Source organism: Rhipicephalus microplus, chromosome 5 (genome assembly GCF_043290135.1).
Source record: "Rhipicephalus microplus isolate Deutch F79 chromosome 5, USDA_Rmic, whole genome shotgun sequence".
Taxonomy (NCBI): Eukaryota; Metazoa; Arthropoda; class Arachnida; order Ixodida; family Ixodidae; genus Rhipicephalus; species Rhipicephalus microplus.
The window spans coordinates 99,706,159-99,733,159 of record NC_134704.1 but is presented as its reverse complement, the minus strand read 5'-3'; the positions used below and the strand labels follow the sequence as shown (position 1 = coordinate 99,733,159).

At 48.0% G+C, this 27,001-nt stretch overlaps 1 long non-coding RNA gene across 1 annotated transcript in view; it reads left to right on the top strand.

The window, feature by feature from the left end:
• The first annotated feature begins 6,112 nt into the window (after positions 1-6,112).
• LOC142817330 (uncharacterized) overlaps positions 6,113-27,001 on the top strand; it is a 28,707-nt gene continuing 7,818 nt past the window's right edge. Inside the window, exon 1 of the long non-coding RNA XR_012895175.1 lies at positions 6,113-6,174. This is a non-coding gene — a long non-coding RNA (uncharacterized LOC142817330). The remainder of the gene's footprint in view (positions 6,175-27,001) is intronic.

The following is a 27,001-nucleotide window of genomic DNA, read 5'->3' as shown; positions in this document are numbered from 1 at the left end:
TTGGCATGTACATTAAGCACTATCTGACTGAAAAAGTTTGCTACGTCATACTCGCTGGGCGTAACCTCCTTGGTTTTCGAAAGGTTTAGCGAGCGTTCGGCCGCAGTGCCATGAATACAGTGAACTAGTATATACCATGAACTCGAGGTCGTTAAAGGTGGGAAGTGGACCCGAAGCGCAAGCCGTAAGAAAGTGTGCGTGTGCCACCTCTCGTTTAGTCCTTGGAATGTCCGCTGGAAGGCGGTGCTTCTATATGGGGAATATATGATGAAAAGATGCGAGATGGTGGTACTTGGAGTGTTGAATAGATGGACGAACGGACACATAGATAGATTCATGGATGGACGCATGAACGGACGCAAAGCGGCTGCATGGACGAACGCAGGGACGGACGCACGAACAGACGCACGCACGGATGGGCTGATGGACGCATGGACGGACGGAAGCAAGAACGAATTGACGGACGAATTCTTCGCCCCACTCTCCATCATTCACTCCGTGGATATGCCGCCATTTTTTTTTCGTGACGGAGAACGCCGGACGCGCTGAAACGCGCATGCGTCAAAGTAACGCAACGCGGCGCGCGCCTATGGCAGGACCGGCGCCAGGCATGGCAACGCCGGCGTGACGTGACGAAACGAACGCTGGCGAGCACGCACACCGCGTCACGTCGAAATGTATTAGCGCCTTCACTGTGGCATGTAGTCACGTTCTCACACAACACACATCTCATGATTATCATGTTTGCACCAGTCACATACTTTGTCATCCAAGGGCGTCACGTAATCCGAAATTTGGTATGTGTGAAGCTAGCGAAACAGCCCGGGCGCATCTAGGGTGTGGCACGTAGGCATGTTGTTACATGACACGTACGTCGTGATTATATTGCTGAATGTGTCATTTACCTATGCCGTCCATTCGCCTAATACCGAGTTTTGTATAAGTGAAGCTAGCGAAACGGCTGCCAGCGCATCATGGGCATGGCATGTAGTCATGTTATTAAATGACACGCATTTCACGATTTTCATGTTTGCACCAGTCACATACTTTCGCCATTCATCCACGTCCCGTGATACTAAATTTGGTACAAGTGAAGCTAGCGAAACGGCGCCGAGCACATCATGAGCGTGGCATGTAGTCATGCTGTTACACGACACGCGTGTCATATTTTTCATGTTAGGGTCTGTCGCTTGTCTTCGCCATGCAATCATGTCATACGATACCAATTTTGCAGCATGCCATGTGAACAAAACCACCGCAAGAGCTGCAGGACTATGAAATGTAAATCTTGGCATTCATGACGTACATGTCATGACTTTCATGTTATGACTAATTAAATATGTTCTTCATACAGTCATGCCAAGCCATACCAAGTTTGATATCGATACCTTTATTGAAACGGCCAGGAGAGGTAAATGTCATAGGTGGCTGGCTAGCTAGCTAGATAGATAGATAGATAGATAGATAGATAGATAGATAGATAGATAGATAGATAGATAGATAGATAGATAGATAGATAGATAGATAGATAGATAGATAGATAGATAGATAGATAGATAGATAGATAGATAGATAGATACGCTCAAAGTCGCCGAAGTTCGCTAAGAAACGTTTCGCATTTAAAACGCCGCCAACCTGGCGTTTCTCATGACATCATGAGATCGCATGAAGTGTCTGTCAGAATTAGAGTTGCGCTAGACAAGTTTGTCCCTCGTATACTAGCGTTGCGTCCCCCTGGGCCCTAATGTAGACCCCATTAAACCTGGATATTCAACTCCTTCGCCCATTTCTGAATCAGGAAATTTATTCACCCTCCTTGCGGCGTAGACCACGTAACAATGAATTCCATGCATCGCGCCATGTTCGCAAGTTCGTCTTAGTATCTATTGTAAACGAGATGACGCGACCTTTCTGGACTGCTAAGACAGCAGACGCTACTCAGAGCAAAAGGCTAAACTTCGGAAACTCAGACTTTCGGAGAGCGTGTTTCGCGTTTTTTCTTGCCTGAACATATTCGATGTTCAAGTTACAGTTGAAGAACCTTAGGGCACAGCCTTGTCGGCGTCGTTAGGATCGCCGGGCTTCCCTTCGGTGCGGGGCGCCGGAACCGAACAGAGCAGGCAGCCCCGTGCACTTTGCAGCAAGAAGAAGAGCGTGAAGGCGCGCTGTGCAGTGCTGCGCGAGGGGTCGAAGACGGCTCAAGAAGCACACCATTGTCACTGGTGCGGAGCTGAAATGCGACTCTTCGAGCCTCCAAGCCTCAATTACGGCCACAACGCCGAGTGCCCGAATACGTGGAAGTGGGGCCTCGGACTGCGGCTATCCGTCACCGGCTGACAGAATGCCTGTGCACGCATCAGCGCCAGCTGCCCAGACCCATGCTCCGGAGCAGAGGGCGAACCAGGCCTGCGGGCTCCATTCGACACCACGGGTGGTCATCAAGCTCAAAGAAAACGCACTCGTCACATTCAGCGTGCTGGAGGCATGTTTTCCACGAAGAGATGGTTTGTGTGTGCGTGTGTGCGTGTGTGTGTGCGTGTGTGTGTGTGTGTGTGTGTGTGCGTGCGTGCGTGTGTATGTACGTGTGTGTGTGTGTGTGTGTGACTCGCCAGCTGATTGAAAGAAGACGTCATCCCCGATTCCCCTAAACCTGGACTTTAGGAACTTTGAGGGCATACAAACGCGAGAAGGGGCCAGAGAGAGCAGATCTGAAACCAACTCTAAAACTGTAAAAATGTAATTAAATATTTCGCATTCCTTTTCGGAACTTGAGTCCGGTTCTCTCCAACAGCAGCTCTTCTGAAAGACGAGGTCTTCGACCACCTGGGTGGACGCGAGAGAACCAGCGCATTCAGCAGAGTTTCTAACCTCAACCGCGTTCTAACCCAGTTTCTAAGGCCGCTTTTAGCCATTCTTTAAGTGCAAGTTACAGCTGCGACGGCTGACACTGGTTGCGGCGGCGGAAAACCACGTTAACCAGTTCTTATGCTGTTCATGATTGCACAGACTCTAAAGCGAAATAGCGCCCTTTCATTATTATCATGCCACAAGGAAAACAAAATCAGCACTCTCATATTTTCCTTCGTCTACAAACTACATTTCTGACTTTTTCTTTGTTTTTTTTTCGTTGATATTTCTTGGAAGCTAATGCGGCAGTAGCGGACAAGAAATTAGCAGAAATCGTGCCACGATTGGCCCTATACTGTACTGCCCTTTGGTTTGTGGCACACCCCCATAGTGGGTTTTGCCATTTCGCCAGGAGCGAACCAACCAACAAGTTAAAGTAGAAGAAGACTAAATATCCGCCATGGCTTCGGGTAAGGCACATTCATATTGCATTGGTTTGGTTGGTTTGTGGAGATTATCATTCGTTTCAAAGTGATTAAAGCTCTAAAAACCCCAGATAATTTCCACCGCCTGGAGTCCTTAAACGTGTACTGCCATGGTCCAGTATACGCGGGCCCTTACGAGTTCCCCTATATCGCTAGGAGATCGGTGTATTCGGGATCGAACCCGTTGATCAATTGAGCACAGAAAGCGTTGAGGCACTGCAATGGCTCGTTCGTGTTATATGCGAAGCATTTTTTCGTGAACCTCGGCGACTTTGAGCGTATCTATCTATCTCGCCGCCTATGACATTTAGCTATCCTGGCTGTTTCGATAATGGTATCGATACCAAACTTGGTATGGCATAACAACACTGTACGAAAAACATATCTGACTAGTCATAACATGAAAATCATGACCTGTATGTCATGAATGTAATGATTTACATTTGATAGTCCTGCAGCTCTTACAGTGGTTTCGTTCACATGGCATGTTGTAAAACTGGTATGGCATGACATGATCGCATGGCGAACACAAGAGACAGACCCTAACATGAAAATCGTGTCATGCGTGTCATGTAACAACATGACTACATGCCACGCTCATGATGCGCTGGCGGCCGTTTTGCTGGCATCACATATACCGAATTTGGCGTTACGGGACGTGAATACTTGACGAAGGTATGTGACTGGTGCAAACATATTAATCATGAGATGCGGGTCATGTAACAACATGACATGCCCTGCTCATGATGCGCTGGCGGCTGTTTCGCTAGCTTTATTACACCAAATTTTGCATTACGGGACATGAATGGACGACATAGGTAAATGACACAGCCAAACATGATAATCACGACATGCATGTCATGTAACAACATGACTACATGCCACACCCATGATGCGCTCGTGGCCGTTTCGCTAACTTGATATATACCAAATTTGCTATTACGTGACGTCAATGGATGACGAAGTTATGTGACTGATGCAAACATGATAATCATGAGATGCGTGTCATGTGAGAACATGACTACATGCCACAGTCAAGAAGCCAATACAATTCGACATGACGACGTGTGCGAGCTCACGGGCATTCATTTCGTTGCGTCACACCGGCGTTGCCACGCCAGGCTCCGGTCCTGCCATATACTCGCAGGCGCGCGCCGCGCTGCGTTGCTTTCACGCATGCGCGTTTGAGCACATCCAGCGTCCTTCCGCCAAGAAAAGAGAGAGACGCAGTGTTGTCTGGGTAAAGCATCGGCACGAAACGCAGCATGTCGCATTTCGCGCCGGTTTCCGTCGGGCCACGCCGACGGATGCTGGTCGCGCCGATCGCACCTGGCGTCAGACATGAGTGCTCGCGTTTTGCAAACGTAGCGTCGCTGTACCCAGCGTGCGCGCGCGTCAACGCTACATTGGAGTATACTGGGCCCTTCATGATGCGCTCGCGGCCGTTTCGCTACCTCCGCATATACCAAATTTGGTGTTACGTGACGTCAATGGATGAGGAAATATATGACTGGTTTAAACATGATAATCCTGACACGCGTGTCACGTAAGAATATGATAACATACCACGCTAACAGCGTGCTCGCGGCAGTTTCGCTAGCTCCACATATACTAAATTTGGTATCACGTGACGTGAATAGAGGACGAAGTTAAACGACCTATCCAAACCTTATATCATGACACGGAAGTCATGTACGGGATCATTTACCTGACACCTCGTAACGTTGTGCTCATTTTGAAGTAACATATAAACCTTTGTCATTTGTGCTTCGCATATCATTGATTGCCACTGTACGTGGGATCTGCCATTTTTTTTTAATATTGCTGCGCATTTCTCAGAATGTCATCGTCGAATCCTTCGATCGATTCGATTGCAGATGGTGTAGATAGCAGAAATGCATCATTATATTTCTGTGCGGGTGACCTGTTGGCTGTTGACTGAAGCGCACTGCCTATGCTGTAAACGAGAGCTGCTCACGTAGTGTATTTTTGTTCACGGCAAAAGTAACACCATCTCGGGATGTTACCGATCTATTACTTTCAGTGCTACTTTAAATACTGCGCAATACGTATAATAGGCACAGTGTCAGTAATGAATAAAGTAAAACGCCTTGAATGGTATTTCAGCGGGAGGGTGAGAAGGTCGAATGTAGATTTGCTTTTCTCAATGTGACCAACATAATTATCATGGTCATGAAGGAGGGGTAATTTTTAACAATCCTACGTTGTAACCAAGGGCATATTTACGTCATCTTCGAGGAAGTACAGCGCCGTGCGTGCAGGCGTACACACACACACGCACACACACACACACACGCACTTTTGCATATATTTCCGCATATATTCAGGCACATATCTCGGTTATTTGTGTCAGCTTGACTAAGTGCGTTCAGGGTGTCCCTCAGAGAGCTTAGTTGAAGTTTGGGTGTAAATGGTGGCAAAAGTAGAAGCATCAGTTCTGATGTACTAGCCTTTTATCTTCTATTCTTCTGCACAGGCACGTCTTCTACGAAGTACAAGCCACAAAAAAAAAGGCACGTGGAAAAACAAAGTTAATAATATCGCCTGTTGCTGAGGTAATTTCTAAAAACAATTAACGTAAAGTAACAAAGTGAATGAAACAATAAATGTACGCCAAGTGCTGTAAAGGCCAAATAATCAGGCGTGCGGAGCGATTTACCGGATACAGTCTCTCGTTCACATACGGTGGGGACTTAAGAGCTTCGGTTAAACTCCTCGGCAGCGCTACAAGCGCTATAAGTGGTCACCCTGTGTATTCCAGGAGCGCCCTCTGCTGACGCGTCGACCACACAGGCACTGCCATCCCCAAGCGGCGCAGAGGGTGAGTTAGCGTTTCAGATTCTAATATAAGTAGTGGTTATGATAATAGCATTACTATAATTATCATAGTTCGAAATGCCTAACCCTATAGCTATAGGCGAATCGCAGCATTTTACACGCATTGCCATAGAACAAAATACATCGCATTATTTTCCGGAGACATTAAGTCCATGTTATATCTCTATCTGTGGCTGTCAGATGCAGAGCGCTTGAGGTTACCAGGCTGTCGTATGCTGTCTTCATTGCTTGTCGTAACGCAGGGAAGACCACATGTGTAGCATATGCATGCGTAGCATATCCAGAGGGCGCTTGCTCTAAAGACAGGTGCCCTTTGTCACACCTGTCCCGTTTATTAGGGAGGCGATCGCCGGGCTAATTCCAAGAGCCGAAGTATCGGCCCCCCGAACCGCACCACGAAAGCGCGGACAATTTAGAAGTGGTCCTTATTGGTGCGCCAGCGGACGCCGGCTGTGGCCCAAAGAACAAGACAGAGCCGAGAGATGATAAACAAACAAAATTATATTCTCATTAACGGCAGATCAAAAACAATACACACGTATGCACACTCCACAATAGTTACATACAATACGTCACCAAACAGACAATGTACTACACAGTACAATCAACCACACTTGAAACAACGGACACAGACAACAATACGCACTACGATGCAGTCACATGCATTGAACAACCAAGACACTTAAGGACTAAAGAGATAGAAAACCTATTCAGTCCAAAGTCCTTGGAACAAAAGTCTGAATGATACTCTTCCGAGAATCACTCACTCAAAGTCCAGCGTTGTTGTCGTTCCGCAGCTCTCGAAGTCTCTCTTCCAGGAAACCTCGCCGGAGTTTCTCTTCCAGGAAAACTCCCGTCTTCAATAGGCCACTCTTCAAACTTCAACTTCTTCGCCGGAAATCCGTCGGCTTCACACACGCAGCTGTTGCCCGCGTCTTCGCTCGATAGCGGTAAACTCACGCTCTTGCCTGAAGCTCGAGCCGTCCCTACGGACCACAAACTTCGCCGACTACACGGCGGACTCTCTACGCACTCTGGCGCTCACTTCCGTCTCCTCCTGTTCTGTCACTACGGGCAGAACCTTCGCCGACTCCACGGCGGAATTCCTACGCGCTCTGGCGTTAACTTCCGTCACCACCCGCTTTCTCGTCTCGGCCGCTCGATTAAATACCTTCCGCGCCACTTTCCAGAATTTTCTCGTCCTTTCGTCGGCGCGATACGCAGCGAAGGCTGGAGAGAGGCGAGACGGTTTGTCAGCCCTCCGCGTCGGGTGACTCAGCTCGGCGTAGCCACACCTCCTTCGTTCTGGAAATTTCTAGCGCTTGCCCGGCCGCCGCTGTGGGGTGAGGAGGTTCGTCTGCGAAGCCGTGCTTCTGCGGGGAGAGCGCGCGCCCGGGAGCCTTGGATGTTTGCTTTCCTTTTTTTTTTCTTTTTACCTCGCGGCGTTTCTACCGCCCGTTGTCGCAAGGATTTGGCGGCGCGCTCTCTTTTTAGCGCTCGTTCTGTGACACTGCCCCCCCCACTTTAAGAATATTATCTCATAATATTCAAAACCACACAAACGAGCGCGAAAGTCACCACACACTCTCACAGACTGTAACACCATCAGTCGCTCATAACACTTCACATTCACAATAGATCACGCAATACAATCTTACATTGTAGTTCAATTCCACAACACATGAAATATAGCCACAGGTACATGCCTACAACACTTCATCACACATTCTAAACAATACAAACGTACAAAGTTCTGTCTATCCAACAATTATACAACACTATACATCACACCATCGCACAGAACACTGACTCACTCGACATACACTTGAGACACAGGATAACAAGAACATTAACACAACATATGGCACTCAACCCTGCCAAACACAATCTGATTCCACCTCAGCACCTATCTTGAGTACTTCGAACAGCGCTTGCGCCCTTTCTTGCGGTGCTCGCTCGACTTCTTGTTTTTCCACGTTCCCTTTCGGCGAGCCCTTTCCAACGACGATATCTGAGGCGTCGTCTCAGCCATCGTTGTCTCTTCCGACACCGTTAACGCGTCATTCCATTCGACGGGTCCTGTCTGTTTATTTACCCGCTTGATAATGTCTCTACATTTTTCCCGACTGGCCAACTCCGTCTCCTTTACACTGTCGGTCGGTTGAGGGCGTGCCGACGTAAGTCCGGTTGCCCGGCCCGTGAACTGATTCGACACGATCGTCTTCTCCTTCGCTGTCTCTTGCGCCGCAGCTTCACCTTGTGCTCTAGTGAGATCCGTCACGGGATGCTCCTCCACTGTATCTCGCGGCCGCTGTGTTGGCGAGGGCTCTATCTTCGGGTCTTCTCCCAAACATTCTGGATCACTTGGCCCTCGCGCCCCGTCGATGTTTCCGATGACAAGGTCATACAGGGGGGCCGTCATGCATAAAGCAGTAACCTTCCCGCTGAAGTACGGGGTTTCAACTTCAATTTCTGCTTCGGGAAGCATCCGGGCCGTACGGTCAATTAGGCAAACCGGTTTCGTTCTGCCTGTCAACTCTCTTTCCCGTACCAAATTTCTCCTCACGATAACCGTGGAGCTGCCGGTATCTCTTAACACCGTAACTTTTTTGCCCGCAACTTTTCCAGGCCGCGCTGGCATTCCTTTCGTAACACCGGTTGGCTGTTTTGACATTACAGCACCGACAATAGGAATTTTCTCCCCATTTTTCAATTCTACGAATCCGTCGGTGACGGCATTATTATCGGATTTCGGTGCCACTTGCACACAGGATACCTGGTGAGTTGGACTCACTCCGTTACGACAAGCATCTGCTTTGTGCCCAGTCTGTCCACACTTAAAACATTTTACTGCCGGAGGGCTCGTAAAGATCGTTCGACAGTTTTTCGCGCGATGACCCACTCGGTTGCACAGAAAACATCGCGGAATGCTCTCTGGTGCACGCTTCTTTTCTTCGGGAGCCAATTTCTTCGAATCATCGGGACAATCCTTCTTGACCCTGGCCAAATTAGTGCCACCTTGCGCTTCCAAGAATTGATCAGCCAATTCAAGCATTCCTTCAAATGACTCAGCCTTCCTCTCTTTCAAATACAGCGACAGGCTTGGGTGGCAACTAGTAAGAAATTGTTCTTTAATTAACAGCTCTCTAAGCTCATCGTACTCCTGTGCTGTCCCTGAAAGTTCAATCCATCTGTCGAAATAATGGCAAAGTCGGGCGGCATACTGCGTAGCTGTCTCACCATCAGCTGGCTTTCCTGTCCGAAATCTGTCCCGGAATCCTTCCACAGTGAATCTAAATCGCTTCAACAAAGCAGCTTTCACCTTTGCATAGTTGGCTGCATCGGTCGGCGTCAGCCTACCGTACACACTGAGCGCTTCACCACTCAAGCAAGTACTCAAAGCAGTTGTCCATTGATGTTCCGGCCAATTCTGGCTCTTCGCAATCGTCTCAAATCGGTGAAAATACGCGTCAAGGTCGTCCTTCCTTTCATCAAACGCCACGAGCAACTTGCTTGGGTTCAAGCGGAAGCCATGATCCTCCCGTTCGCTACTTTCGACTCTTGCTTGGACGGGAGTTTCGCTTCGCTGTTGCAAACGGAGCCGCTCGAGTTCAATCTCGTGCTGCCGCTGCCGCTCCCTTTCCTCTCTTTCTTCTTTCAGCTGTCGCTCCCTCGCTTCTCTTTCTTCTCTCGCCCTTTCGGCTGCCAACTTCTCTCTCTCCAACTCGGCTTCTCTTTCCGCTTAGGCTCTTTCGACCGCCAACCTCTCTCGTTCCAACTCAGCTGCTTTTTCTTCCTTGGCTCTCTCAGCTGCCTCTTTCTCCTTCTGGCTTACCCACTTCCGTAGTTCGGCACCAGAAAGACCCATCTTCTCACCAAGAGCAACTAACTTTTCGAGATCCATCGTGTCTCGCAAATAAAACCTTGCCGCGTGCAAAAAGTATCTGCCTCACTCAGTCTATCGGAACACTCCACTGCACTCGTCAACGAGAACACTGAACAACACACAAAATCGTTCCGATAGCCCTATCAACACTCGAGGCTCTTTCTCACTACTTTGGACACACTGTGCACCAAAAGGTCCTGTCGCGGACGCCAGATTAATTGTCACACCTGTCCCGTTTATTAGGGAGGCGATCGCCGGGCTAATTCCAAGAGCCGAAGTATCGGCCCCCCGAACCGCACCACGAAAGCGTGGACAATTTAGAAGTGGTCCTTATTGGTGCGCCAGCGGACGCCGGCTGTGGCCCAAAGAACAAGACAGAGCCGAGAGATGATAAACAAACAAAATTATATTCTCATTAACGGCAGATCAAAAACAATACACACGTATGCACACTCCACAATAGTTACATACAATACGTCACCAAACAGACAATGTACTACACAGTACAATCAACCACACTTGAAACAACGGACACAGACAACAATACGCACTACGATGCAGTCACATGCATTGAACAACCAAGACACTTAAGGACTAAAGAGATAGAAAACCTATTCAGTCCAAAGTCCTTGGAACAAAAGTCTGAATGATACTCTTCCGAGAATCACTCACTCAAAGTCCAGCGTTGTTGTCGTTCCGCAGCTCTCGAAGTCTCTCTTCCAGGAAACCTCGCCGGAGTTTCTCTTCCAGGAAAACTCCCGTCTTCAATAGGCCACTCTTCAAACTTCAACTTCTTCGCCGGAAATCCGTCGGCTTCACACACGCAGCTGTTGCCCGCGTCTTCGCTCGATAGCGGTAAACTCACGCTCTTGCCTGAAGCTCGAGCCGTCCCTACGGACCACAAACTTCGCCGACTACACGGCGGACTCTCTACGCACTCTGGCGCTCACTTCCGTCTCCTCCTGTTCTGTCACTACGGGCAGAACCTTCGCCGACTCCACGGCGGAATTCCTACGCGCTCTGGCGTTAACTTCCGTCACCACCCGCTTTCTCGTCTCGGCCGCTCGATTAAATACCTTCCGCGCCACTTTCCAGAATTTTCTCGTCCTTTCGTCGGCGCGATACGCAGCGAAGGCTGGAGAGAGGCGAGACGGTTTGTCAGCCCTCCGCGTCGGGTGACTCAGCTCGGCGTAGCCACACCTCCTTCGTTCTGGAAATTTCTAGCGCTTGCCCGGCCGCCGCTGTGGGGTGAGGAGGTTCGTCTGCGAAGCCGTGCTTCTGCGGGGAGAGCGCGCGCCCGGGAGCCTTGGATGTTTGCTTTCCTTTTTTTTTTCTTTTTACCTCGCGGCGTTTCTACCGCCCGTTGTCGCAAGGATTTGGCGGCGCGCTCTCTTTTTAGCGCTCGTTCTGTGACACCCTTACACTTATTCTTCGAGTTTCTTGATGATAATTAAAGTGTGGAGCACGTTAAGTAACACCACGTTTAAAATTAGGAAAAAGAAGAAACAAGCGAGAAAAAAAAATAAATACAGAGAAAGAAAAGGACAAAGAGGAAGAAAAGTAGAAATAAATGAAAATACATAAACCTGAAAACTGAAACAAAACTGAGAAATCAATAAGAAAAACAGGAGAGAAGAAAAAGAAAAAAAAAGTGATAGAGAAACAAAAAAAAAGGCTGCCCAGCTCGGCGACCTCCTTCAGTTTTGGGAGCACTAGTGCCAAGCTGCCTTAATTTTGCTGCAAATGACAAGACCACGTAAAAATGTTTTGTTGGGATTTTTCTTGTCTTTTTTTTACCTTTGCGTTACTAAAGGGAAGCCAAGTACGGCCTAGAGCAGCTCTCGTGGGCCATTTCCCCAAAAGTGAGTGTATGAATGAATGAGCGAATGAATTGCAAATTCTTAAATCATGCTTCCAGTATCCACTACAAAATGGAGGGTGAGGGCGTATGAGACATGTGCATCCACGGCCCGACGAAGGAAGTTTCACCCCTCGAAAATGACAAGACCACTTTTGGAAACGTGCCCAATGACAACCCGTGTTCAGAGATTTCCCAGCTTCTGAAGCTTGCTCACTTTTATTTTTGCCCCTGAACTGCTATCATTGTTAATGAATGGAAACAATATTTGTGTTACCTGTGCGTGATGTATTCGGTTACGTGCTGCTCCGCACGCATATACAGTTAGATGAATTATAGAAAAAAAAGCATACACACACGCTGGCATGTGCCTTATCTGCGTCAAGGCTATGAGGCATGCGCCGTAAAGCGAATGACTACTAATTTATGTTGTTAAGGTGTTTATTAGCCGGCAACCAGCGATCATACGCTATGGTGACAGTGACGGTCAAGCACGGACTCCCAACGCGAGCGGCGTCCTTGTGTGGTAGCCGCAACTAGAAGGTACTCAAGAGTTTGACCCATTTCAGAGTTCGGAGGCTTGGCTACAAAATTCATGCGCCCAAGCCCAAGCACACATGTATTAAAAGCAGTCCCATTGAAATGATCTCCCATTGAAATGCGCTCATTGACACAGTAAATGGCAGCGGTGCCCTTGAACTGAGCAGCACAAAATCTCAGACCAAGTATTTACCAAATAGTTTTTGCCACTATCAATGCCATAGCTTTATGTATATATGTGTCTGGACGTGTTTATGTGAAGAAGACCACGTATACGTGACGAATATATGACGTCAACACACAAAACCAACTTTAGCATAAAACTTGTTATGCGCCGTCCTATAGCAACGCCGTTAGCTGATACAGGGCATTACTGCGGTGCAGGTCATATCCTCATTACTGTCAAGTGGTGGTCTTGGCCGAAATATTACTTTTTTTATTATTTCTCTCAAAATTGCCATGCAATGCTTCGCTTCGTGCAAGTTGTAAACACACGTGTATCGGTCAGCGCGACACGTGGTCTTTTCTGGGCAACTAAGCGTATACGTGAAAGGTACGCTGTTATTCCCCAAAAGACTTTTTGTTAAACGTAATGTTATAGTTCTGAGGGAGTTTCTTTTTTTTTCATTTTCTACTCCTCCTTACGATGGTGCATCTGATCTTTCACTTTGTTTCATTTCACGCAGACAAGATGGCAGAGTAAGTAAAAAAAAACGCACAATAGTCCCGAAGCTTATTTCGCAATGGTCCTTTACTTTCGCAAACATCATTTTTAATAACATAACCCACGATAAAGCCACTTTTGCCACCTAATGCAAATTTTTATTTTAGTGCTACTACCTTTTGAAATAAGTTGATATTGGCGATCAGCTTGTCAGGGTATACCCATCATTGCAAATTCGTTAACAATCATGGAAACTCACCATCGTTGTGATTTCCACGTCAGGTATCTCGTGATTGAATAAAAATGTTTAGTTGACGAACTCGGCGCAACATCCTGCCAGATAGTGCGACGTAAGCGTAACCAAAGATAACCATGATAAAAGTTTGGCCTGTGATTCACGCATTGGCAAATGTTAATAGTCATGACAACACGAGCACACACCATCGAAAGCTATTTAGAACATATTTATATTGTAAACTGTGGTATGCGCAATCGGTATATATTTAGGAACTTATAGCGACGTCTCGATTCGTAGGCTCCACCCGTCTGGCCCAGCCTGAATGTCGCTACCGTAGATTTCCCTATGAATAGACTATAGAGGGAACTCTGGCACTAGTGTCTATGGGAGCTGATACGCACGGCGCTTCATCGAACGTGGGCATGATGGGCAGTGCTCAAACATGCCTTGTTTTTCCTAGTCTTCGTTCTTCCGGCTCCGTTTGGGTCCATGTGGCCTGAATCTGCTTTGTCATGAAACGACAATTGACAAGTGTTCTGCAGTTGTACTTCACCACCTTAACCTTTCAGGCTCACGAATTCAAATCGGTCGTGAAGTTCAAAACAGTCAGTTCTTTTATTTTAGAAACGAAACCAAAACATGACAACAAAACAATCACAAGCGCGTTCGAAGCGCTTGTGGCTGTTTGTGACTAAGAAAATTTGTTTACTAACCATCATTCTCACGGTCGCTGAACGATCGCTATGCCAGAGTCTCCTCTAGTTGTTTTAAGTGCGAATGCACTTTATAAGCGACCCTGAATCCGCCGTCCGCGGTGCGCCTCCTCTTCTCCCCTAGCAATGACGCGAGCAGCGGAGAGAAGCGTCTGTAGTAACGGTGCAGCGACCTCACACACCACGTGATTGCGCGCGCTCCGCCAACTGGAAAGGGAGAAGGCCTCAGTTCTCCTCCCTTTCCAGTCGCACCACGTCAGCTAATGGGGCGGCTGCAAGAGGCGGCTTGACCGGTTCGGCGGGAGCGATAAGCCGACCGGTCCCAGCACGTCGCAGCAACGCACGTGCGGCTTCAGAATGTTGAAGGTGCGACGGTGAGATGCCGTGCAAATGCTGTGTGCCGCGATGCCGTGGCAACTACACCGTGGACACGAAAGTGCACGTTTTCAAGTTCCCAAGGGATCAAACTCTGACGAACGCGTGGATACGCGCTGTGCCACGGGAAGACCTCTCCGTGACCGAGAATTCCAGGGTAAGCTTTCTTTCTGGTAGAGCATTGTTGTTTCATTGCAAATGTAAATTCAATATTTGCATATGCTCGAATAAGTGGTTCACAAGCCGCACTTTGTCAAATACTCATTGGTTTGCTCATTGTATCTAAATTTCCTTGGTAGGTATGCGAACTTCACTTCAGAGAGGAGGACATCATTCGAGAAGCCCCGCATACCGATGTAACTACTGGCCGCACAATTACAGTGCCATTATCCCATGTTCACCTCCGCCCGGACGCTGTACCGTCCAAGTTCCCGAGCTGTCCGACCTACCTGTCTAGGTAGGTCGGACAGCTCGTACGAAAGCAGGTTGAGGCATTACATCCCAGTTGCAACGTAGTTGTCAGCAGCGAGACGCTGTCGAAGATACAGGAAGTCCTTCCTATCCTGGTCCACGTTGCAGGATATGCCGTGTACGCAACCCTAAAAAGGTTGAATTGTGCAAAATGCAAGGACTTGTTGACTGTGGATAAGACAATCACAGTGTCGGCCGCCCATGAACACTACGATCTCGTGAAGCAGTTGGACCGTGGAGGTCTAGTTTACCCATCGATGTTTGCGCTTAATGCTGTTGCTCACTGCTACGTTGTCGTAGAGCAGCTCGCTACGCAACCGGAACTGCTCCTGATGCGCGAACAGCGCCAGTTCGTCATGGAGCTGGCGCTGCATTTGCTGGCCAACGAAGAGCCATCTGACTTCGACACCTGTGAGAACGGTCACACAAGCGAATCAGTGCTGAAACACATCCTGCGGTGCAGCACTAACATTTTACTGAAGAACGTTTGTGGAAAGCTCAACGACAAACTTCTTGACGCTGCTGACAAGGCAAAAAAACGGAAAGCCACAACTCTACAGAACAAATAGGTGAACAGCTTCTAATAAAGCGCAAACACAAAACGAAACTAGTTTGTGTAAATAAATGTTTCGCTCCTATAATTTGCTTCGAGTGAAACTTATTTTAAACTACGTGCATGCTCGTTCTTGCAAGAAAAAAAAAAAGCGCCCGCTTGGTAATTCCATGCGACAACCTCTCTTGAACAGTGCTCCGTACTTTTACCAGTCCGCCCTATCGCCTGACGTCACTAGAACAAAGCTAAGGCCTTGCCTTTCTAGAGGGTGTTGGCTCCGCCCTCCGCTCTGTGGCTGCTCGCGCCCGCGCAGCCACAACTTGCTCGAGATTGGCGAGTCGTCATAGGTATGGATCCATCGCAGGCATCAACCTCGACTGCGATACCTCCACCAACGAGTACAACGCAATCGAATGCGAGCATTGCACGCGTCGTTGAAGTTGTCGCGTCGGTTGAAGACAAGGCAGCGCGGCGAAGGGCCCGTGATGCCGAGCGCAAGCGGGAGAAGCGGGCCGCGAACATAAACATCATTATTGTGCGAATTTACTGTCACATACATGTGTCAACTTAGCAAGATTTCCCGAGAGGGTCTAATGGTTCCTGGGGATTGCAATGTGGTCACACGGGGGAGTTTACGTGAACTCATTGGCGAATGCCAACGGATTTTAGCTTTATTCCTCCTCATAGCATCACCCCGTGTATTCGCACTTAACCATACTCACCCTCGGGGAAATGCTTGGGAGTTTTTTAGGGGCGAAGCTCCTTAAAGCGCCACCTGTTCGTTCTTCGTAGTCGTAGTCGTAGTGTGTAACAAGTGTTACATTTTGACCTGTAAGGTGGTGCCGGTGGGAGATCTCTCCTATGCTTTGTTGAACAATAAAATGTTCGCGGCATGCGCGTTACCTAAAAGCCGAATGCTCCTGCCTCTCATTCTCCATTAGCAGCCATTGGCATGTTCCAGTAAGAAAGGTTAGTAGAAGTAGGAGTGTTAAAAGCCGACTTCTGCTGCCTCTCATTCTCAGTAGCAGCCATTGTTTACCTCCAAGGTAGTGCCTGGTGAGATTTATCCTGTGCGTGATAAAACAATGAAAATTTTTTGTTCAAAACGCTGTTGATTGAGGAAAAAAACCAACGAAAGACGCCAGATGTTTCCTAAAAGCAAACCGAAAAGACGCCAGATGTTTCTAAAGCAAAAAAAAAAAAGAAGACACCATCTCCCTAACGAAAGACGCAAGGTGTTTACTAAAGCAATGGTTTTATCGGGCGAATTAACGGAAGAAAATTTCACGGTACTACTTCCAGGAGCTTCACCCTATCTCATCCTCATTTACCTCGTGGATCTGCCGTCAATTTTTTATAAACGGTTTCAAGGTTGAAAGCCTTGTGCCCCCAAAAAACTTCCACTCACCTCATTTACCAGCTCGTAAAGTCGAAACTAAAAGGGTGTTTTCACGTATTTTCTAAGTAGGTAAAATATTGTATTATTTTCTCACATAAGAAAAAAACATATGTAATATTCAAGGCAATCTTTTGTAGTTTTTATGTAGCTCAAAACAACAATCATTTGAATATATTTTGCCAAATAAGGAAAAAAATATTGGCACCATATCCACGGAGTGAATGATGGAGAGTGGGGCGGAGCATTCGTCCGTTCATTCCTTCTTGCTGCAGTCCGTCCATGCGTCCGTCTGTGTGACCGACCATGCGTCCATACACCTGTCCGTGCTTGCGTCCGTCCCTGCGTTCATACATGCATCCGCCTCTGCGTCCGTTCATGCGTCCATCGATGCATCTGTCTGTATGTTCATTCGTTCATCTATTCAACACTCCAAGTACCACCATCTCGCATCTTTTCATCATATATTCCCCATATAAAAGCACCGCCATCCAGCAGACATTCCAAGGACTAAACGAGAGGTAGTAAACGCACACTTTTTTAAGGCTAGCGCTTCGGGTCTACTTCCCACCTTTAACCACCTCGAGTTCATGGTATATACTATAGTTCACTGTATTCATAGCACGGCGGCCCAAAGCTCGCTAAACCTTTTTAAAACCAAGGAGGTTACGCCCAGAGAGTACAACGTAGCAACCTTTTCCTGTCAGATAGTGCTCAATTTACATTCCAATGGCTGCTGGTGGGAAATGAGAGACAAGAGAATTCGCCTTTTACTTTCTTACGCCTTGCGCTTCGTATCTACTTCCCACCTTCAACCACCTCGAGTTCATTCATGGTAAATACTAGTTGATTGTATTCATGGCCTGGAAACGGAAAAACTTTATTTAAAAAAAATGGTAGCACATCCACGGAATGAATGATGGGGAGTGGGGCGAAGCATTCGTCCGTCCATTCGTTCTTGCTTCCGTCCGTTCCTGCGTTCGTCTGTGTGACCGTGCATGCGTACATCCGCCCGTCCGTGCGTGCGTCTGTTCGTGCGTCCATCCCTGCGTTCGTCCATGCATCCACCCCTGTGTCCGTTCATGCGTCCATCCATGCATCTGTCTGTCTCTCCGTTCATCCATCTATTCAACACTCCAAGTACAACCATCTCGCATCTTTTCATCATATATTCCCCATATAGAAGCACCGCCATACAGCGGACATTCCAAGGACTAAACGAGAGGTGGCACACGCACACTTTCTTACGGCTTGCGCTTCGGGTTTACTTCCCACCTTTAACCACCTCGAGTTCATGGTATAAACTAGTTCACTGTATTCATGGCTATGCGGCCCAACGCTCGCTAAACCTTTCTAAAACCAAGGAGGTTACACCCAGCGAGTATAACGTAGCAACCCTTTAATGTCAGATCGTGCTCAATGTACATGCCAATAGCTGCTAATGGGGATCGCAGAGTGCGCGTTACCTAAAGGCTGAGTGCTCCGGTCTCTCATTCCCCCTTAGCAGCCATTAACATGTGCATTGAGCACTATCTTTTATTGTTCAACAACGCACAGAAGAAATCTCTCAGCGGAACCACCTTGGAGGTCAAAATCGTAAGGACCGCTATTTAGGGTATGTGCCACTGGTGGTTACGTACTACGAGGGACGCACAAGCCACGGAGCTTCGCCCCTAAAAAGGAAACCCTGCAGGGTTGCCGGCCCGGGCTCAGGCCACCCCGACGTTTTGTGCGGTGAGGCGTAGCCTTTCCACCGCTGTCCGGGCCCGCCGGATTGCCCACAGTTGGTCGTGCAGATCTGAGCTAGTCAGAGCACTTAGCCAACGCTCCTCGAGAAGGTCCGGTTTTATATTGTCCTCTCGGTATATTACTGTGACCTGTGTGCATTGCCGTACAATATGTGCCATATCTGCGTGTTCGTGTTTACAGAGGGTACAGCTTGTTTGCGGGTATTGTCTGGAATTTACTCTGTTCGGGTGTACTGGATTTGAAAAGGTTCTGGTTTGCAATCTTTGCCAGTCTGTTTCTTGAGATCTGTCTAGCTGTTTGTGTGGTGGCGGATATTCTTCTCGTTGTCGCCTATAATGTGCCAATATGTCATGATACGTGACCAGTCGGTCTCTGTCGTCTTGTATCGCATATTCATTATTGTCATCAGCTCCATCGTCCCCATCGCCTCCACCGGAGTCGTCCCCCCTTCAGTGGTGGGTGTGGGGGGCCGGGCCGTCGCTATCCGAGTCGTGGTGGGTTAGTTCTCGCACGGTTCGGTGAGCCTTCTCGTTGAGCTTTTGAGGGATGGTTGTGTCTTCGATGTTAAATCCCCCGTGTGGGCCGGGATCCACTTGAGGTATTTGGGTACACTTTTGCCGTTCCGGAAGTCTTCTGCCCTGCGGTTCAGGATTTTGGCTGCTTCGGTGGAGACCCATCTCTTTGTGAAATTCCTAATGGCCATCTTGGAGTCGCTGATTATTAATCTGTCGTGTTTTTGACCATTGACTACAGCCAGTGCAATGGCCATTTCTTCCGCTGCCTCCGACGATTTGGTCCTTATGGAGCCCGCGGTCAAGGTCTTCCCTTTTGTGTCTATGACCGCCATTGCGAAGAAGGAGCCATGCATAACCCTATTACTGATATCTTTATTTCGAGAATACCGGGCGGCGTCTACAAAAAGCACACCCTCCCGCATGCCATGATTTTTAAGGATCATTTCCGTGCGGCTTTTTTGTCTCTCAACGTTGTGTTCAGGGTGCATATTTTTTGGGATGTTTTTCATAATTGTCGCGGACCGGACATCCGGGTGAATCTGCGTCTTGGGACCTTTCATTCCGTGGTAATTAATGGAGATCTTTTCCAAGATTTCTCTACCACCATGGTTCCAGACAATCGTTCGAGTTGCGCTATCCTTTGTGCTTCATTAATCTCGTCCAGCGTGTTATGTACTCCGAGTTGTAGCAGCCTTTCGTTCGTTGTGTATTGCGGTAGACCCAGCACAGCTCTGTACGCTTTTCTAATCAGCGCGTCGACTTTGTCTTTCTCGGCTTTGTTCCAGTGGACGAACGCCGCTACGTACGCGACATGGCTGATTGCGAAGGCCTGGACGAGTCGTACGACGTTTCTTTCTTTAATGCCCCTTTGTTTATTGGATACTCTTTGTATTAGCCTAACAGCCGCCATGACTTTATTTTCCACGCGCGTTATAGTTTCCCCATTGGTTCCCCTGGCTTCGATCCAGAGACCCAGGACTATGATCTTCTGAACCAAAGGTATCGCCGTGCCATTTCTAGTGGTTATTCTGATTCTTTTGTGTAATTGTGCTACGTTTCTGCAATGTATGCCTAGTCTTTGGGGGGTGGTACAGTAGCAGTTCTGATTTGGCCGGTGAGCATTCCAATCCGGTGCCATCCAGATTACTCTCGACTGCATCCACGGCCTCTTGAAGTCTATTCTCCATCTCGCCTTCACTGGTGTCTTGCGTAGTGCAAATCGTAATGTCTTCTGCATAAATTGTGTGATTGATGCCTTCGATTCGCTCTAATTTTTCTGATAATCCCATCATGACGAGGTTAAACAGCATCGGTGACACGACGGACCCTTGTGGTGTGCCAGCGCTGCCCATGTCCACTTGGATGCTCTCCTCCTCGTTCAGTCTAACCGTGGCAGTTCTTACCGTAAGAAAATTTCTGATGTATTTGTACGTGCGCTCACCTAGGTCAAGTTGCGCAATTCGTTTTAGAATGGCTGTGAGCTCGATAATGTCGAAGGCCTTCCTTAGATCTAGCCCGATTATTGCCCTCATGCCTCGACCAATGGGGTGTATGACTTGCTTCTTTAGTTGTATCATGGCATCTTGTGTGGAAAGCCCTGTTCTGAAGCCGATCATGTTGCTGTGGTATACGTTGTTAGACTCAAGGTAGCCGTTAACCATGTTGAGGCAAGCATGCTCCATTACTTTACCGACGCAAGAAGTCAGGGATATGGGCCGCATGTTCTCGATTTCTAGGGGTTTACCTGGCTTAGGAATGAAGATCACGTCGGGTTTCTTCCATTCGTCGGGTATCTTCCCGCTTCTCCAGCACTCGTTGATGAAGTCTGTCAAACGGCTTGTTCCCTGGTCGTCCAGGTTCCGGAGCATCTTGTTGGACACTTTGTCGGCACCTGGAGCTGACTTGGTCTTGATAGCCTGCAGGACTGCCCTGATTTCTTGCTGTGAAAAGTCTCTGTCAAGATCTTCGTTGGGAGAACCCGAGTATTCCTGGTGTACGACTGCCGGGGGTCTGCCGAGATAGAGCTTGATGATTTCCGCTGTCACCGCCGTTTTGGTAGCCGACGGGTCCAGCAGGTGCTTGAGGATTTTCCATGTCTTGCCTGCGTTTATGTTGCCGTCCATGGCATCGCACACATCGTCCCATTCCTGATGGCATAGCTGGGTACAGTGTGTTTCGATGTGCTTGTTTAGCTCGGCGAGTTTTCTCCTTAAGTTTCGATTGTGTTTTTGCCTATGCAGCCGTTTCTGAATAGATTTTTTGGCTTCGACAAGGTGTGCAAGCCTGCAGTCCATCCGCATTGAGAGGGTTCCGCCACACTCATCTTCCTCTTCTCGTCGAGCCAACCAGGTAGTCCACTCCATTTCGGTTGTGGCTTTTTCTACGTCTCGTAGAAGTTCCCTGCTCCATTCTTCTATGTTTTCGATGGGTCCCTGTTCTTTCTCGTTTCTGCTTTTGCGGAATTTGCCCCAATCTACGCGGATGATTGTTCGTTTGCAATTCCTGGTGGGAGGATTGCCTAGGGCGATGCTGAGGATCCTGTGATCACTTCCCAGGTCTTCGAAGGTGTCTTCCCACGTGATTCGCCCGACGTTCTTGCAGAGGATTAGGTCCGGCGTGGTGTCCCTGTGCGGACCTACACCGATTCTGGTGTGCGAGGCTAGCTTCAGAATGGTTAGTTCGGCCTTTTCGATGAGGTCGGCAAGGTTTTTTCCTTTCTTTGACGAGTGCCCATATCCCCACTGCGTGGGTGGAGCGTTAAAATCTCCTCCAATAACAAGTCGGTTGTCGCCTGCGATGTTCATCGTTTCGTTAATTAGTTCTTAGAAATAATGCTGTAGGCCCTTTTTAGACGGGCTGCTGTATACGTTTAGGACAAAAGTGCTGCTCTCCTTTTTGCTGCGTGGCACGACTTCTATAAGAATGTGGTTGATATCCGTGACTTGCTTCGTATAATGTGGGATAGCAACTAGCCCCTTCTTCACTAATGTGGTCACGACTATGTTTCTCCCCTTTCCTTCTGTGCGTTGTTTGTGGGTGGCATACCCGGCAATTTTGGCGTGGTCGAATGTCTCCTGCAAAATGATCACGTCAGGTTTTTTCTTTTTGTGGTGATTTTGATTAGTGACGCCATCGATGCTTTTTTATTAGAAAAGCCACGGCAGTTCCACTGCCATATGACGAGTTTTCTAATTTTGATGCCCGCCATGTCTAAAAATTTTCTTCTCTAGCTCTTCGAGCCGCTTGTCGTAGTTTAGTGACAGCGCCTTACTCTCCGCCTCACTGTCGCTAAGTCGCACGACCAGCATCACGAACATTTTCTCCAATTTGTCCGACAGTTTGTTTATCATGTCTTCGAGGACGTCTGCTTTTTTTGTGCTAGAACGGGGCCTCTTGACCTCTTTTTCTGCGTCATTTTGCTATTTCGTCTTCGACAGCGGGATTTTTCGCTTGGCGCCTGGTTGCTGTGTTTCCACTGCTACCATTTCTACCTCCTCATTCTCTCTCTCCCCTGTGGTTTTGGTCGCTGGCGTGGAGAATGCCGCGATGGCGGTCGACCGAGGCGACGCCTGTATCTGCATTTTCATGAGTATTCATTAAGTGTTTAGTGTAGTTCATCAATTTTTTAGCTGATTCACTGTTTTGCTTTTTTGCTTTTTCTGGCTCCAGTCTGAGTAGCTTGTTTTCCGTTCTGTATTTCTCTACGCGTTTCTCTATGTCTCTGTAATTATCTCTAGCGTTACTATTATTGCCGGACCTTGTAGAATCGCGATTGGCCACTACGTCTGACCAGCCCACCTTTTCTGGCGTCTTCTGTTCTTCTTGCTGCTTCGTTGTCGCTTCGGGCGTCCGTCCCCTCGAGGTGGATCATCGCCCACTCCTGGTCCTGGGTCTGCTTCTGCACCTTGACCCCAAGCGACGTAGTCCCCAGGCTCCCAGCCTGGACTTGGATCTGGATCTGGACCTCGATGTGGGTTGACGGGCTGGTTGTGTGTTGCTGCTTACCCAGGTGTCCTGGTCGGGTGAGTCGGCTTCCCGCTGGAGTTCGTCCTCGTTTCTCCTCGCAGCCCACCTTCGTTGCTTTAAGAAGTATGGCGTCTTAAATTTAACCCTGCAAGTTCGGTCTGCCGTGGGGTGTGCGTCTTCGCAGAGCTTGCACTTGGGAGTGCATTCATGGTCTCTGGTAGAATTTTTGGCACCACACGCCAGGCGCAACTTGTCTGTCAGTCTTGGGCACACATCGGGCCTGTGCCCGAGCCTCCCGCACTCTTTACAAAAGTCTATTTGCTTCCGGTAGAGGGAAACTTTCATCATGATGCTGTTGAAGTAAGCCCACATGGGGACCCTGTTGCATTCGTACAGTAGTATCACGGTGGTCATGCTCCCCAGTCTCTTGGCGTACGCCAATGAAGGGTTCCTCGCGTTCACCAGGGCATGCATGAGCTGATCATGTGTGTACTTCAGGGGAATGTAGCGGATTATCCCCTTGGCCATGTGTTCCGAAGCCGAGACGTAGGCGTTGGTCTCGTACTTCCTCCCGTTGATTTTTAAATCCTTGATTTTGACGAATTTCGTCGCCGTCTTCTCATCCGGTTTGCTGATCACCAGGATATTTTGTGTAGGGTTGGGGCAGATCGTGAAGATTTCGTCGTTGCTCACCCCTGCTTCTTGCCGTATCGCTTCGTCAAGGCTAGCTCCGCACGTGTGTCTAATGCTCAGCCCCTCTCTTGGTCTGACGATTATCTTGATGTCATCTGCAGGAAGCCTTGGCATCTTGCTTGCTTGTAAAATCTTGCTCACGATGCTCTTCCTACCTTTGCGCGTTGGACTTCTCGAGTGGGTGCCTTTCTGTGCTGTCTTTTCGTCAGAGGTCACACGGCCCTTCCTTTTATACGTGAACACGAACCAGCCCTCCACGTCACCGTCAGCGTCTCGTCTCGTTGGATCGCTATCGTCCTCTCTAGTATCATTACTTGAGATTTCCCCCACTTCTGCATCATCTACGTCCATTTCGAAGGTGCATTCGATCCCTTGGCTTAGAACTCGGCACCATTGATCACCCTTCCCGAGGCCGGCGTCGGCATTGTCGGTGTAGGCTTAGCTGGGCACACTTGTAACTCGGGTGGTTTTTCCCATCGAAAAAGCTTCAAAAAGAGTCTCTCACCTAGGTTTCTGGTGCCAAAGCGTTTGGATGGACCCGCTTTATCCTGTGGTGGTCGATTGCCAGGTATTTGACTTGATAAAACTGCGGAACACATTCATAAAAGGCAGAGCCGACGTGAAGCGCGTCCGCAGCGTTGCGTTGCCCAGCAGCCATTCATGGCACTGCGGCTCAACGCTCGCTAAATCTTTCTTAAACTAAGGAGGTTACACCCAGCGAGTATAACGTAGCAACCTTTTCTTGTCAGATAGTGCTCAATGTACATGCCAAAGGCTGCTAATGGAGAAATAAGCGTGCGCGTTAACTAAAAGCCGAATGCTCCTTTCTTTCATTTCCCATTAGCAGCCATTGGCATGTACAGTGAGCACTATTTTTCATTGTTGAAGAACGCACAGAAAAAATGTCTCACCGGCATCACCTTGGTGGTCAAAATATTATACTTGTTACATACTACAACGGCTACGAGGGACGAAAGGGTGCCGCTATGAGGAGCTTCGCCTCTAAAAAGTAGAAAATAAGCGGGCTCTTTTTTAACGCTTTTCTTGCCCACCGATGCTATTGAGACACGTCAGTAGACAAAACCGAATGTCATCGAGGGTTTGTATTTGTAAACACTGAAAAAATGTCTATACGCGGTTTCAGATTGCAAGCGTTACATCCAAGGAGCATTTAGGAAATTGCTGGAGTGGAAATTGTAGCCTAGGGGTGAAGCCGTGTCTCTGGAAAGATGGCGGCTGTGGCGGGCACCTTACTAGGGGCATGATAAAGTACCACCGTTCAGCCATTAAGAACCGAGCGTTCCACTCGCACGCCCAACGAGTATAATGTGGAAACTTTTTCGGGCCACATAGTGGTCCAAGTGCGTATTATACGTACTGGTTTTTCTTTGTGAGCTTCGATCGGAGGCAAAGCCATTTGAATATTCAGTCACCCATACTCGTTTTTGTATGTTATCTCGTCGGGAAATTTCTTTTAATTTAGAACTCATGTAGATCTAACACTAACATATCAAAGCCACTTAATTTCTAAGTGGGCACTATCAAAAAAGAGCATGTTTCCGCCATCTTGGCAGTGGCAAAAGATGGCTTCACTTCAGCTTCTACTCCAGCAATTTTTTTTAATCCCCCTTGGTTACACCCTAAAAAAACTTCCGGTCACCTCAATTACCAGCTGTTAACATCGCAACTGAAAGGACGTTTTCAAGTTCTTTTTTACGCGAAAGAAAGTCTTTCTAACTTTTTAGATAAAAGGAACGTGCACAAAGTTAAAGGGACTTAAGCGTGTCGCATTCCAGTAACAGATTGAGTGACCCTGCCCTCAGTGCTGTCTCCAACTTCCCGCTGCCCTGCCCCTCTACTCCAGTTTTCTCAATGGAATTCGCCATTAGCGCGCAGGGAACGTTGCAGAAAGAACACAGACATAGGACAGAGCGCACTTCTCTGAAACGTTTCCTGCGCATGTAAGAAAGTATACTTCTTTCAAAAATGCAGTGCCAACCAGCCCAAGAAGACACTCTTTTGCCCCTCTAGTTAATTCTAGAAAACTCTATGCTTGCTAACACCTATGATTACGTGATGACTGACACAGCTGCTGCAAAAGCTGCCGCCAAGCACCACGTGTCGGCGTGCTCACCTCCCACGTGTTTAAAAGTGGCTGACGCGACAGAGGAAGTGATAGCGGCTCTAAGAGGGCTATATATATATATATATATATATATATATATATATATATATATATATATATATATATATATATATATATATATATATATATATATATATATATATATATATATATATATAAGAAATGTTGACAAAAAGAAGGAATGTGACTCACGAGATGTCACCGTCGCGGCGTCCTTACAGGAGGAACGATAGACTGAAGATGTGCCAGTTTTCTTTGCACTGGCTCGAGACGGGGTGCCAAGGGGGAGCTCTCTTCTTGCGCGCCCAATGGCGCTGGTGGCAACTGATCTGCCGTGTAAAGGACCTCGGATAGGCCTCGCGATGTTGCCTGTTGTCACAGTATCCGTCGGTTCAGTGACTCCTCAGGGAGCTTGAATGTTGCAATTTGCCAATTTCCGTTTAGTATTTTGCTTCTTTGCTTTGGAAGCAGCTGACGTAGCTGTATGCTCCTCTTGTTGTTGCTGAGCAGCCAGTGCTGATGCCTGTAGGCCCGTGTGCTTACACTTCGGTGCACGTTAAAGAACCCCAGGTGGTCAAAATTTCCGGAGCCCTCCACTACAGCGTCTCTCATAATCATATGATGGTTTTGGGACGTTCAACCCTACATATAAATCGATCAATCGCTGCTACCTGTTCTTTTTATAGAGCATATTAACAATGTATTTTTAGTTCTTGCATTTGTATATCGTAAGCACGAGCATCTAAGCTATACTGCCGCGACGTCGACATCTCATGAGTAACTGAGTAACATTCCTTCTTTTTGTCAAAATTTCTTCGAGATATATATATATATATATATATATATATATATATATATATATATATATATATATATATAGGCAGGCAGACTGGCAGGCAGGCGGGCGGGCGGGTGAACGAACGCGCGCGCGGACGGATAGAAGCATAGACGGAAGCACGGATGGACGTACAGATGTATGGAAGAATGCACGCACGGCACGGACGGATGGACGCATGCATGGTCGGATGAACGTATTCACGGACGAAC